We start from the raw sequence: 15,080 nt of genomic DNA, 5'->3' as shown, positions 1-15,080 counted from the left end.
ATTATTTGAGAAATTCTGCTCTATGCTTCCTTTTTTGTTGGCCATCTCGGGTAAATTAGTATAGGGCTGCTTCAAACTGAATCTGAAACTCTCCCTGCTGTTCATGTGAGGAGCTGAAATCTGCATCACTTGAGTCCCTGTCTAAAGCATCATCTGAAGTATTTATAACTAAGGCTCTGAAAATGTTACAAAGATAGTAGCATGTCATTTCTTCTTATGCAAAACCCGCTTTGGCATGACATATCTGGAGCAGTAAGAAAGGCTGAAATGTTTATTTTGCCAGCTGACCTAAGTGAACAAATGGGTACAGAAAGATTGGAATGGGAATTGTTGTATTTTATATGATGAATCGGGTTTTGAAACAGGCTCAGACTAATTTGGTGCTTTGCAGAGCTGTCAGAATTCCTGCCAGTTATGCAAGATGTTTGAGTCTTATACAAGAATTGAAATAACAATTTTAAACACAATTATTTGATTAGGAAAAAAAAACCACTTTTGTGTCTTTCTGCTTTGGGCTGTACAGATTCTCCACACACATGGCGAAATATGGGAAGGAAGAGGATGGCATTTAGGAAGGCAAAGTCTTAGCAGTCTTTAATTAGGAATTAAGATGGTACAAAGTGAAGATGAAGCATCTGATTTTGCATTTCTATGTCACAAAAAAGAAAATAAGGACCTTTATGTTATTTGAAAAAAAAAAATTCAGCTGTATATAACCAGGTGTGACAGTGAGTGGGGATTTCATGTTTCAGCAGATGCTACAGAGGGGCTTTGTTGCTGTGGACTTAAGGATACTATCTTTGAAGAACACAAATCGTACTTGTCATTAATTGCATATTTCAGCAATGGAATTATAATAACTCCTTTGTGTGATGCTGCAAGTGAGAGATGGTTTGTTGTTTGGGGTATTTTTTACTAGGAGTTTAAGATGGATTGCTGTGGAGGATAGACTGTAAGAGATGATGAGCTAAGGGATAAATCCGAACTGCTGCAGAGATGGCAGGACAGGAAAAGAAATAAAAACTACACAAAGGAAAGTATGAAAAACCCCACAACCTAACGATAAGTAGGTAGCAGAAAGAGAGGGAAGGGAAGGAATGCAGCAATGGTAACTAATGATAGGTCTTTCAGACACCCTCAGAGCTCTGGCACTATCAATCAGTCTGTGAGAGGAGGGTGGTGCTGTATTTGCATGTGCTGTTTTGCTTCATAAAAGGCCTTGCACCAAAGTGTTGATTTCTCTTTTCCTTCTCTTTTCCACCTCTGAAAGGCTTTCCGTGTCACTAACATTGTACAGTTCCTTTTTCTTTCCAGTAGCACCTGCACCATGTCAGCCACCAAGGGGAAATCTCCCTTCCTGACCATGGGTGGCTGTCCGCTGTGCAGATGGACAGTGCTCTTCTTCAGCACATCCACGGTACCTGCTCCTGAAAAGATCTCAGGCTGCTCGTGGAACTCTCCTGTATTACCAACCCAATGCCCTTCAGGGGCTGCAGTGTGCTTTTCTCTTTGATACACTAGGAATCTGAGGTAGGGGTGCAGGCTGGTTCAGTGAGCTGCATATCATCCTTACCACTAGGTTCCATGCCCAGCTAAGGGCTTGTTCGGTACGAATAGCATCTGTCCTTGAGTTCTGAGCTAATTTCACTGTAGTTTGGCAGAGCAGTTGCCCAGTGGCTGAGGTGGCTGACATCTGTTGTGGCTCCCGAGTGCAATAAAGTCATGACACTTTTTTGCCAAAAGCAGGAGGTATGCAGCTTGCACCAGCCACAGTGCTACCTGGAGTATACCCACCTTACTCCTCACGTGAATCTGTCACTTGCTCCTCAGTTTGACTCTGAGGCTTCTTTAGCAGCAGGTTCCCTATGTTCAGAGGTTATTTTGCTGCCAAAACATACTCTAAATGAGAGGACCAGCTGTTCTCCCTCAGGACCAAGCTTCCACTTGCTCCTTACTTTGCTTCTTAATTGTCTTATCACTGATGAATAATTTAATGCTTTTTCGTGAGTATTTCATAAATTTAGAGTTTTGGGGAGTCTCAGTTAATAAAAAAAAGAACATACAGCAATGGAGAATTCATTCTCTTTCCCTCCATTCCTGGCACTGCTTGCTGTATTTCCCTGAGCTTGTATCAAACAATATGCAAGTAAATTGAAATCGTGAAACCATATCAAGATGTCTGTCAGCGTCCTACACAGATGTGTAGTTTGGGTTTTATTCCAGACTACTTTTTTATGATGAAGAAAATATGCATGGAACAGTCTTTAAGCTTTAACAGTGATCGACTTGCATGCCCTGGAGAGGGTAGCTTTTGCTTTTTAGTTTCTGTCAAAATGTACTAATCACACATTAGCTTAAAAACACAATCCTCTGCAATGGGTGGCACTTGGTTTATGTAGCATTTGGAAAATCTATGATCAGCTGTTGGCTTTTCATTCAGGTTTTTGGGGGTTTGTTTTTTAACAGCTAGCTAAAAGGTCATGCAGAACAACATAGCATTTCTAGAACTTTATCCCATGTAGAAGTTGCCCCATTTGTTTCTGCTTCCTGAAACACATTATTCAGATATTCTGCATGAAAAAAAAATAGTTAAATTTAAACATGGGTTACTTTCTGTATTGGCACCCAGTGGAGTTAGTTTTCATGTGGCTATATTTGTTGTGACTGGAGAAATGTATGTGCCAGATGAGCAAGGCCTGTTGTATGAATACAAGGACCAGGGTAAAACCAAGGGACTAGGTCACACGACTCGATACTGGTAACATCCTTATCTCATGAGGCCTTGTTTATGAAGCACCTTAAAAAGAACACAACGTGGATATTTTAGAGAACACCAAGTCTTGTCATTATTATTAGGTGGTGGTTGTTGGTATTGATCAAGTGTATGTAACATTGAGTGCAAGCAGTTTTGACAGGTAAAACTTCATAACTGACGTTCCCAGAGTACAAGGTTACTGGATTTTAATGATCTCTTCCTATACCATGTTTACTGTTCAGTTTAACATCTCTTCCACCTTCCCGTGTTTGTGAATATTTCTTTCAAAAACCACTCATTTAAAACAAAATCTTTGCTACTGGGGCAGCCACACGCCGTTGTGACTGTGTCAGATAACTGTCATTTCTGAGAGCTCTGTTTGATAAAATGATCATACTTGTTCCTGATGCAGGTCTCACATGCATGTACCCACCTGTGACACCCCTCTGAAGGTGCAGCCTCTCTTTGTTATCAGAATAAATCTCCCCATTAGCAGAGTTGCCTGAGGTGAAAACTGAGTGTAAATTAATATGTTTAACACTTACCAGTAGCAAGAAAATTACTAAAAAATTAACACATTTATGTAATTATTTTATTTTATTATTTTTTATTTTGTAAAATAACAGCTATTGGCATGGAAAGGCACAGCAACAATTTAGCTAGATAAGGTTTATTTTTTAAGGTTTTGGTTCATTCCATGTTAAGCAGGGACACATAATAAGTATCCCACTGCCTAAAACTACAGATAGTTGTAAATAACTGGGAGTAATCTAATTAAAATAACTTTAACTTAAAATGCTAGAGATGTTTAGGGGGAAACAAACTCTCCTCTTGACTTCAGAATTTAAGCTTCGTTGCTTCTGAACGTTCCTTGGAAAACGCAGTTGATAAAAGGCCTTTTCAGAAAAGCCTTGACGTGTTGAGCACATCTCTCTAGAGAGCTGTGAAGACTTAGCACAGGTATTTCCTGCATATTTATTTAGAAATGGGAAGATTGTGTGCTGTCATTCTGTGCCATAGTTGTGGTATCAAACCAAACTAATCTGACTGGGTTGTTTAAATACAAACTTGCAACTTAATATCTATTAAATTCTTAACATCCTTCCAAATTGATGCAAATGCGCTCCCTCTCTGAGGGAGGACATGAGAGGTGGAAACAGTGACCGGGGCATGAGACTGCTTCAAAGCACATGGATGGTGAGGACTCTTGGTCCCAGTGTATCAAACTAAATGTAGTCCAAATTTACCACCCTACACTATCCAAACAGCATATAGTGTGTAAGAGGGGGGTCTAGGACCTTCTACTCTCATCTGTTGATTGTGCCAAATTACCTGCTGATCTGCGTATAACTTATACATGTAGCACAGATACAAGAAGCTTCCTTTCTATGTAGATGACTACTTTAAGTGTTCATAGGAGATATCTGTTTAGAGGCTTTTTCCCTTCTGACTTTTTCCTTGCCCCTGCGTCTCAAAGAAGCAGAACTCTTTGACTGACTTCAGCATCCTCCTTATCTCCTTTTCTTCTCTGTCATGATTTCACAAGTCAGCTTCAGCGTCAAAAAGTTTTGCCCCTTGGTCTGTGGGGTTTCTGAAATTCATCTATCACTTTATGGCTTTAACTGCCGTGAACCCTTCCTGTCCAAGGGATTCCAGTAATCCATACACATTTTAAAGCAGAGATTTCAACCATAGGTTTCAATTATTTCTCATCATTAGAAGAAGCTGTTAGCAATTTTTGCAAGGTGGCCTATGTTTATCCAGAGGTTTTAGCCAAACTGCAATCTTGGTATTTAACTACTTTCTACTATCCTATGACGTTAATGAATAGCATATTGAGGTCATCATCTTTTCCCATTTTTAAATTCATCTTTAATGTTGCTACTATCATTATTCTGAATGCAGAATTGCACCTGAGAGCTGTTTTCTCTCTTTTCCTGGTGCTAAACTCCACTTAGTACTTTGGTGGACTCAGACATTATATAATTCCATCATAGCTACTTTTATACCTTAAATAGAAAATAGAATCTGTTCCCTCATTGCTTAATGAATACCATATTTCATATGGCTCTTTACTTGAATCTCTTTGCATTGCTGGTCTTCTCAGAAAAATAAAAGTCATGGCCTTGAGACAAAGAAGGGCAGGTAAAGATGATGTTGATCTGAGTACCTGGGGCGAAATTGTGTATTCAAAACTGTATGCCAGATAGATATTGGGCAGGATTGTGCTACTGACTCTACCCTTGACACCAGGAACAAGAAGCATTGACAAAAAACATTACAGTTCTCTGTTTTCTGTTTGCTCTGATAATGTGGGAGCACTTCAGTGCTTGGTGTCTGCCAGTAAGATTACACAGTCTCTTCAGGTTGTAAATTCGATTGTCTTCTCCATGCTGGAGAAGTAAGAACAGTGCATATTTAAAGTGGCAGCCCAAAGCTTATAGTTGCATTGTAATTATGGTGTCGGGGCAGGCTGGGTAAACTGGGCAGAGGATAAGTGAGCAGCACAGTCCCGGGGGATGAAGAGTGACTCTGTTTTCTTTCGCACTGATTGTAAGTGATTACACAGGTGTATTTTAATTAAAAAAGACCCATAGCCTTGTTCTGAGAGCCTCTTCAGACTCATAATAGAGAACTGAACTGAGGTTTAACATCTTGATGAGGATTAAGTTTCTGCAGGAACTTGGTAATGCTATTTAGGTAGTACAACACTTGCTCTTCTCCAGCCAATCAAGGTTTTTGGTGAGCTACTTCCTCTCCTCTTTGCCAGGGAGTATTTTTCCAGCTTGCAGTAAACCTGTTTTTGGTAAATGCAGCACTAGTTAAGTATTTGATCCAGTACTATTGCTGGACAGCATAAACTCAGTGGGTACCTCATCACAGCGCTGTTAGGCAGTTACTTTCCTGGTCTCCAAGCTGACTGAGAGCCAGCTGCAGTCTGAAAGCTGTTATGGTGCTGGCATGGAGCTGTGCCCAAAGCAGCCCCTCAGGCAGCAGCAGGGACACAGCGTGGGGTCCACGTGGGGAGCTGGTTCCCAGACCAGCACTGACATTCTGCACTCTGGGCTGGCCTTGGCACTGCTGCTGCTCTGTGCTCAGAGTCCTTTGATCCCTGGGCAGTGCCTGCTGGCATCTACTGGGGTTTGGGTTTCCCTCAGCTCTGCCATGCTGAGGGCTAAGGGCAGGAGTTTGCTGGGTACCTGTGCTGAGGGTGATGGGGACTTGGATCAGCCCCTGAAGCTGGGCACATCAGACACCGTATTTTGAGACGTTCAGCCCAGCTGCAGCACCCAGTGACAAAGACTGATCATTTCCATGGCTGAAATTGTCCCTTATTAGTTTTCTGGTTTATTGTCTGTGACTCCAGGGCTAAGGCTGGGTTTTAGTTTGGTTTTCCTTTCTTTGCACACACTAAAATAGCTAATTAAAAACTTCTAATAGAACTGCTGGCTTAACGTTGGCTCATTTACTGCCAAGTGGTAGACTGTGTGAGGGCTTTCATACACCCCTTATGATACCCCCTATTTTTACTCATTAACCTATGGTTTCATCTTCTGAATAACAGAACCTGTAGTTTGTGGCAGCTGAAATTAACTTATGATAAACCTTGAAAAATCAGGCATCTTTGACAGGACTCTGCTTGTTTGAATCATTTGTGCCTTTCTTTTTTGTTCAATACCAACCAATAAAGAATTCAAACCAAATTCCTCTGCCTACGGAAGAAATGCTAGTGATGTAGTATCGCAGCTTGCAGTACCCTGGAGGCTGACAACTCCTTGTTTCTGTCTTGTATTTATTTGTATCTTGGTTGCTTATAGAAAGAGAAATAACCTGTTGAAAAGTCTGATTCGATGCAACATATTCATTGCATTGTATCTGCTTTTCTTTACTATAGCATTGTGCAACATTCCTCTTACTTTTTCCATTACACAAATGATATTTTCCTGTTCTACATGTTGGGAAATAGATGGTCCAGGTAGTAAATAAGTGGCTTCCCAGGAGCTGTGAAATTGAATTGTCCCGGGAAGCTCCTCCAGGAACCTTGTATTTACTGGTGTATGCCAGTAAGTCTTCATGTTAACAGTTCTTATATATATATCAGTGTTTATTTCCACCATTTGATTATCAGATGGTTCAGCCTAAAGGAAAATCTGTATTTCATTATAATTTTCTTGCTTTCTTTGGGCTGGAGGGGTAATATTGGAAATATTGCTGAAACACTTCTAACCCTAAAAACCCATGGAAGAGCATTGTAGTACGCGTTGTAGCTTCACTACAGCCAAAACCCAGACGGCAAGATGGAACTTCTTCTTTAAACAAGAAAACTAGTGTGGTTTTGTTGATAGTGCTGTTGAACTGAAAACATTCTAGTTTGGTGTGAATTATGCATTATGGTGAATCAACCCAAGGCAGCACTATGAGATGGAATAACAGAAAAAGTCAGCAGTTGGCAGAAGTTAATGCTGCTGGGAAGTGATGAAAATACTGCCTGAGAAACAGAGGAACTACTTGATTCTGAAAGTCATGTTCATTAATGAAACTTTTTCATTAATGAAAATTTAGTTTCATTAATAATTCAGCTGCCAAGTTCTCAGTGGTGAAACTTGTCATTGCAGACTCTTAGAACAACAGAAGATTCCAAACTGTGACCCTGCCGATAAACTTTCCTTTCTTAAAGCAGCTGCAGTACCTGGAAGGCTGATTTATTAAAAAGCTCACCTAGGAATTGCCGAGATCTCAGTCTCCTCTTGGATCTTCTCTCTGACAGAGTTACTTTCATTAATGTATTTTGAGGCACTCTTTCTTGTGTAAGATTTTCATGAGGTCAGGTTTAACAAAAATATCATTTTGGACAATGTGTAATACATTGTGTGACGTTTCTGAAATAATCAAGGTAATGCATTGCATTAAAACACCTGTGACTGGCATTTCTTTGTCCCCTTGGAAAACAGCTCTGTGTGCTAGCTGATGGCGTTATGTAAAATCCAAAGTACTGCTCTAATAGCTTCGGAGATGACTTTCTATTGCACCTGACTCCAGAATCACAATGAACTGGAAATTGCATTACAATTACTTTTATGTCACTGTGAAATTTTTCAGGCTCCCTCTTGGACCATCCAGGGAAACAGCAGTTTTAAAGCTCTGAAACACACCAGGCTTAACGCTGCTGGCCTAAATGTTTCTGTTCACGAGTGTGTAGATTGTTCAGAAAAACGTAGGTCTTCACTTCCCCTTGGATGGGCTTCTCAGTGTATCAGACTGTAAGCTTTGGAGAGGATTTGTGTAAGTGTCTAGACAGGGTTCAACTCCTTCCCATTCTGCAGAATCAAGTCTATAGAGTAACACTGAGCATTTTGCACTAAGCTATTCTATGGTAATGATGACAGTAATAATGAACTTCATTGCTTAGAAATATATCTGTATGTTTTTCTTTATAGTTCCTCTTACATCAGTGCCTTCTCAGGCAAAGTCATATATTTAAGCTAAAGAAGATAAATACACCCCTAGTCTCTCTGGAATATGTTTTATATTTATTTCATTATTGGAAAACTAAATGAAAAGGTTGATTGAAAAAGATGTGAAATACGTGGACTCTTTTTCAGCTGGAAAGAAGACTCTTTTCTTTAACCTCTCTGTGATTCATTTGTATGATATGTAAAAACAGAAGTATGCCTACCACAAAATAGATGCACATGTATATACATACATAAAGTACCATAGGACACTGAGTCCACATAAAGCATTATTAAAGTGCTGCATGTTGCCATTGACTAGCCATTATTTTCTGCAGCTAGTGCACCTCATGCAGTGTGATAGTGAATATTTAAGTGATGCATTTAATCAAATATAATTAGTCTATTGTATCTCAGATAATACTATTTTGTAGGACAGTGGGCTTTAACCTTTTTATAGGTGACCCTCACTTGAGAACATTGGTTATCTGACTGTAACCCCTCAGATTAGACTCCTGGTGAAGGCTCCTACCTCTTTCCCTTTGCTTGATGAGTATGCACACCACTTTTTCACAACCAATCCCCTCATGTAGCACAAAGACCAAGTCTGCCACTTTTTACATTCAGCAAAGTCTTCAGTTCTGGGCCCCTCACTACAGGAGAGACACTGAGGTGCTGGAGCGGGACCTGGAGCACAAGTGTGATGGGGAAGGGCTGAGGGACCTGGGGGGTTCAGTCTGGAGAAGAGAAGGCTCAGGGGAGACCTCATGGCTCCCTGCAACTGCCTGAGAGGAGGATGGAGCCAGGAGGGGCTGGGCTCTGCTCCCAAGGAACAGGGGATGGGACAAGAGGAAATGGCCTCAAGCTGCACCAGAAGAGGTTTAGGCTTGATATTGGGAACAGTTTCTACCCCAAAGGGTGCTGAGGCATTGGAACAGGCTGCCCAGGGCAGCGCTGGAGCCACCGTCCCTGGAAGCGTTCAGAAGACATGTAGCTGAGGCCCTCAGTGCCATGGGTTAGTGGTGGCCTTGGCAGTGCTGGGGTAAAGGTTGGACTGGATGAGCTTGAAGGTCTGTTCTATGATTCTGTGCTTACAATAGCAGCTAATCCTGCTCCAAGCAGGGCAGTTCTGTTTAGATGCACTTGGATGCCTGCGCAGAGCATCCCACCACCTCTGGTTCTGGGAACTCTCTGGAGTGCCCACCGCAGTCTGCATACGCAGCCGCAGCTCAGGGCAGGCAGAGTTAATTTGGTGGCTGCTGGTTCTGCCTCCCGTGCGATGAACTCATGCCCCGCAGCTGGGAGCCGCAGACAGAAAGCACTTTACTGGCTCCTACTGCGTTAGTATCTGATTGCCTTGTAAGTGGTAAGGTAATTTACCTTCAGCACTCCTGCAAAGGATACGGATAAAGACGCTTATAGATAACAAGTGATTCGTCCACAATCGCTCAGAGGTTGGCTCAGTCAGAGCAGGATACAGAAACTATGACAAAGTCCTAGACTTTATCCGTTAAACCACCTTTCCCCTTCTCTGTGATTATCTGGATATTGTGGGTACGTAATGGAGTATTTTTTGTTTGGTTTTGTTGCTTCTTTTTTTGCCACAGCAACATTTTATTTTCTACTCTATCACCGCGCTGAGGAGGTGGCTGCAGTGCACTGGTAGAGACTGATAAGTGACTTACAATTTTATACCGCACGTTTCCTGAATTTTCAGTTTGAAATGTACAGTCTGGGATGACAGCCAGTCATTCAACCTGTTCTTGCCTCAAACACTGTAAAAACGTGCAGACAAAAGAAGGAACACCTGGCAAATGTTTTGGTTTTACAACAACAACAAGAGAGAGTTAATGATATCCATGGTTAGGAGTGAGATAACTTGCTTCTTTACAGCATACACTGAAAACATTTTCCCAACATTTAGATTCCATTTAACTGTGGCCATGCACAATATACTGTAGAGAATTAAAGCAACCAAGCAAAAGAACTAAAGCAGACATAGCATTAAACCAAGTCTGTATTGCCGGGAAGGAGCCCTGGTCCCACTCTGCCAAAGTCCAGTGAGGGCTGAAATCCCAGGTGAAAGCTGGCTGTGGAGACGGCAGCTCCCTGTGATACTGTATTGTGTTCCTGGTGTTTCAGTGGTTTCTTTTCTTCCTGACTGAGTAATGGGATCTGCCTTTGAAGATGAATTTAGCTTGGAAGGTGGCCCTGTGGTTCTGTGAAAAACCTGTTACTCGTGATAGCAGATGATGTGGTTTCCTTGTGGTCGAGTTGTTTGCATAAAGAGCTAGAAATACTGAAAACTGGGTTTTTAATGCTGGCTAACAAGCATTTTCTGTGGAGTTGCTTATTTTTTTCTTTCAGTGCATCAGCTTTGTTATCTTTTTGCATTCAGAATTTGTATTGTTTAGAAGTGTAAGGAAATAGCTGCATCATTGCTCATTTCAGAAAAATAATGTATGTTTGTTGTTTTTCTTTTGGTTCTTTGGTGAAAAGGATTGATGAGGAGGTGTTTCTGTGTCTTTTAACACTTAATCATGGCACAGAGGATAATTCAGCACAACTAAGATAACAATCTACAGTTACTTTTTTGAGGTAGTATTGACAAAGAACTGCTTTGCTTAGATTAGGGATGCAGCTGATTCTGCTTTGAATTTAATCTCTGAGGTTGGAGATTAAGTTGTTCTCAGATCATTGTGTTGCTGGGATTTAGCACGTGTTAACTGAGTGTACCAAGGCTTGGAAAAACTTTGGAAAGTAATTTCCCCATGTTGAAGAGGATCTGGAGTTTCGAATTGCGTTTTAGACAACGTTTGGATGGCAAAAATAGGTGAGAAGTGATGTTTGGAAGTGTGTGCTCGGGAGCAAACAGCCATCGCCATTGTACCTGTAACACCGTGACATCCCACACTTTCCCTCATCCCCGAAGTTGCCGGCTCGTGTTGTGATGCAGCAGCACAGGCTCCCGGAGGACGTGTGGCAGCTGCCCATCACACAGCGCTTCCCGTGGTACCCTTGCGATGTGCCCAGCAGGGCGGTAGCCTCGGGATTTTACTTTGGGCTGCGCATCTTTGACTGTCCCTGTGTGTGCAGAAAAAGGGAAGATCCCAGTGACAGTTTTGCTCAGGGTTGGTTGGGTTTGGTGGGTTTTTTGTTTCTAAGGGGCAAGTGCTGTTCTGCATCTTGTTTTAACTGACGTTTTAACTCTGTTCCAGCCTGACTTCTTTAATGGTTTCACTGAGTAAAAGAATGAACGGGGAAAAAAAAACAACTTTATTTTCTTTTTTAGCATTTTGGTTTTGATTAAACTCACCTAAGGGCTGGATAGCTTATGATTGCTTCAAAGATATGTAGCTCAGACTTTGTATTCTCAGATCACTTAATTAGAACACAATTTATCCACACTCAGCTTCTAATTTGAAATGAGCATTGCTGATATTCTTGACTGCAGTAAGATCTCTTGAAGAATCGCGTGTTGATTATCTGGTCATCAAGCCCTGATTTTTCAGAAGTGCTCAGCACAATGAATGTGTGCTAAAGTTCATTAGAATTAGGTGTGTTTGTCTATTTGTGAATTAAATCAGAAATTACAAAATAAAAAAATAAAAAAGCCAAAACGTGGAGAGGACCAGTATGTCAGATTTCCAGTCCTGTGTTTTCCATTGCATTTCAAGAGACTTCGCCTTAAATCCTAAGTGTACGCTGGTGAAATCAGCACTTCATGTAATAATTGAGAAAAGGCAAAATTTCCTCAGTATTTTTCCCCAAACCAATACTGGCAACTGCTACCTCAAAAATAAAATCTCTTTCCTGATGTAAAAAGCCAGATGTATTCCATCTAGACACAGTGTGTTTAAGCTTCCAAATAATAAAGCAATTTGTGAGAGACCGCAGAGCTTGTCGTGTCCTAAGATCCGTTGTGCGAGTCCTTAAGGCTGCTGATCTTTCATTATGGGGCAAGTGATTTACTTTTCTGAACTTCAGAGCTCAGCAGATTTGCAGGTAGTGCTGTTGAAGTTTTAATTTAGGCAAAGATGCTCATAAAGAAGTGCTCAGATGTTCCGATGTGAATCCAATTTTATATCCCTGGCAAGTTCAATAGTGTTCATCTTCTGCTTTTGATTCATTTAAACAGGTTTATGAAGAAGCAGCATATTAAGCTTTTATCTCTCTCCTATATACACGAGTGTGTGTGCATGCTCCCTAGTTAGTACTTTTATATATATATATATAAGCTTTTATATGTTTTAATATAAACTGAATACATCTATGTAATGTTGATATTGGTGTTTGGTTTATTATTCTGTATTAAGTGCTACATTCATCTTATGCCAGATCTCTGAGGTTCTGCAGCTCCAGTAGTGTATATTCAGTTACTTCTGCACAGCTTATGTTGCGCAGTACCTTTTATTTACTGTGTGGGAACTGAGTCTTGAGGAAGACTAAATTAATTTGTGGTAACTTGAATGCAGTTCTTGCTTCCTTAATCTTACAGAAATTCTGTTCATTCTTATTGATGTGCAGTTGGCTCACTTTTAAGAACAGCCTCTATGATTTGTGGTTGCAAGATTCAGTCTTTATTTAGCTGGTGCTACTGTGTCTCTCGGAGGAAAAGTTTTTTGTTTATGTGGGTATGACTTTCCCATATTTATCCTCCAAAAGGAAAAGCTGCATCCAAAGGAAGCTGAGAAAATATGAAGCTCATGAATCTTCTGAAGTAATTTTTAATACAAGGGCACAAGTTTGTATTTTATCACTCATAAATATCCACTCATTGAAATCCAAACATGCTTTATTTAAAGTCGGAACACAGACTGGGAGAGTAATTCCACTTAAGCTTCTATGCATGTGGATATTGTCCAAACACATTTTCTCCCTGCTGTGTCTTACTCCACATGCTGCTGGGAAATGGCACAGGATCTAGTGTAGATCAGACATTTGGTTGTTCTAGGAGGTGCAAATGGGGGGTTTAAACATAAAGATTTTGGGGCTAAACAGACTCTTTCAAACTTAAGTAAGAAATAACCAAGTGAAGGATATTGAGGAGATGAGCACGTGTGATAGTCCTAAAATTAGGATGCGTTCATAAAAGGTGACTTTGTAAACCTGTCTTCTTCATCAGCTTGTGCTTCCCCAGGTCCACAGGTATGTGTAGGAAAATGAATGATCTCTCCAAAAATCTCTGTTCCCTTTCTATTCATCAGTTGTGCTGCTCTTAGGAATGTGTGTTCTCACTGCTTTTCCCCAGGTGGGCAGTCAGCAGAGCAGTGTTAGGTGAGGAACTGGTCCCAGAGGTGTTGCACAGAATCATAGAGTTGTTTAGGTTGGAAAAGACCTTTAAGATCAAGTCCTGCCACTGCCAAGTCCACCACTAACCCATGTCCCTGTGTGCCACAACTCCATGTGTTGGTAGAGCCTGGCTGAGCGCCTGGGACCAGGTCACTGTCATGGCTCTGGGTGCTGTGCCAGTTTGCCCCTCTGACTACCAGCGCTTGAGCCCCAGTATCGTGTGCTTTTCCCTACGCAAAAGAAAAGACACTTCTGTCTTGTGGGAGTCTAAAACATATCCCTGATTACAGGGGGTGTTTTGATCAGAGCTTTAGCATTCAAAAGCCTGAAATGATGCACTGATTTCAGTTCCTGGCTGTGCAGCCTGATTCTGAGTTCCCCCTTGAATGGTTTGGGGGGGATTGGGGGGATTTTTGGGCTTTTTTTATTTTATTTTTTTTTTAGTATTGGTCTCAATTTAGAGTTAATTAATCAGTTCAGCAGTTTTTCTGAAACTTCGTTGTTTCATATCAAAACAGATCAGTCTCACTGCAAATGGTTTCCCCTTGTGATGTGTTCTTTTACTGTTTGATTCATTAAGTACAGAATGTGCTTCGGTTTCTAAAAACAAACATACATCATTATAATTATCATTTCGCTAATATAACTTTTTCTGATTATTGTTCACTAGAAAACTATAACTCAATATAATGACTAAAGCATGCGGTTCATAACACAGTTTGTTTTCTGTAATCTCTTTTGCTATATCTATTAGAAGTAAGTAGCTGTAACATGGAATTGCACTTAAACTTGTTTACTGTTCTGCATTTACGTTTGGAAAAGTGACTATGCTCAAATAACACCTGCTTCTTCTGTTTTCTTCTCATGTGCTTTTTATTTTAATCCACTCGCCTTATTGATTACAAAAAATCATTTTCATTATCTCCAAATATGTCAGAACCCAAAGAATGAGAAAAGTGCCTATCCTTCTTTATCACTGAAAGTCATCTGCTATTTTCAATCAAAGAGGCTGAAAGGGGAGCATAATTCTCAGATCTTGGTGTGTGTTTGTGGCATTGCTAAATAGAAAAATAAAGGCCAAATCCTGATCACACAGAACATGAAAGATACCATCATTGCATTGTTGCTCCCTTTTCATGTTTGAAGTTTAATCTTCTTTCACTGGAACAAATAATGTTCGTTTGATGCTGATTGGTATAACAGCAGCGAGTGAAAGCAGATTGAGATCTCTGAGTAAGTTTTATAGGAGCCTAAAGACCGTATTTTCAAAAGCTGGGTTTAATCCATTAAGGTTCATCTCCTTAAAGACCCTGAGAGAAACAGGGAGGAAAACATTCCTCTGGGTGGATGTACAGAGTGGCCAGGCTGGGCTGCTGTCCTGCTCCTCAACAGAGGATCCTTTCTCAGGAAGAATCTATAAAGAAGTATTTCTAAATCTAAATGCAGATTTACACCTCTGTACAAATACGGAGACCGCACATCCCAACTGTGCAGCCTCACAACACTTTTGTGTCTCTGATCTCTAATAGTCACTGCTGTGATTTAACCGTATTTTAACGTCTACAGGTCCAAAAGGAACG

General features: G+C 40.8%; 1 protein-coding gene across 6 annotated transcripts in view; it reads left to right on the top strand.

The window, feature by feature from the left end:
- The window catches only part of TENM2 (teneurin transmembrane protein 2), a 679,035-nt gene that overhangs the window by 478,254 nt on the left and 185,701 nt on the right, over positions 1 to 15,080 (top strand). The window lies entirely within an intron of this gene.

Source organism: Pezoporus wallicus, unplaced genomic scaffold (genome assembly GCF_028554395.1).
Source record: "Pezoporus wallicus isolate ANWC-B61680 ecotype Strahan unplaced genomic scaffold, APGP_CSIRO_Pwel_v1 contig_4161, whole genome shotgun sequence".
Taxonomy (NCBI): Eukaryota; Metazoa; Chordata; class Aves; order Psittaciformes; family Psittacidae; genus Pezoporus; species Pezoporus wallicus.
Note: the sequence above shows the minus strand (reverse complement) of the source record. Positions and strands in the feature narration are given on the sequence as shown.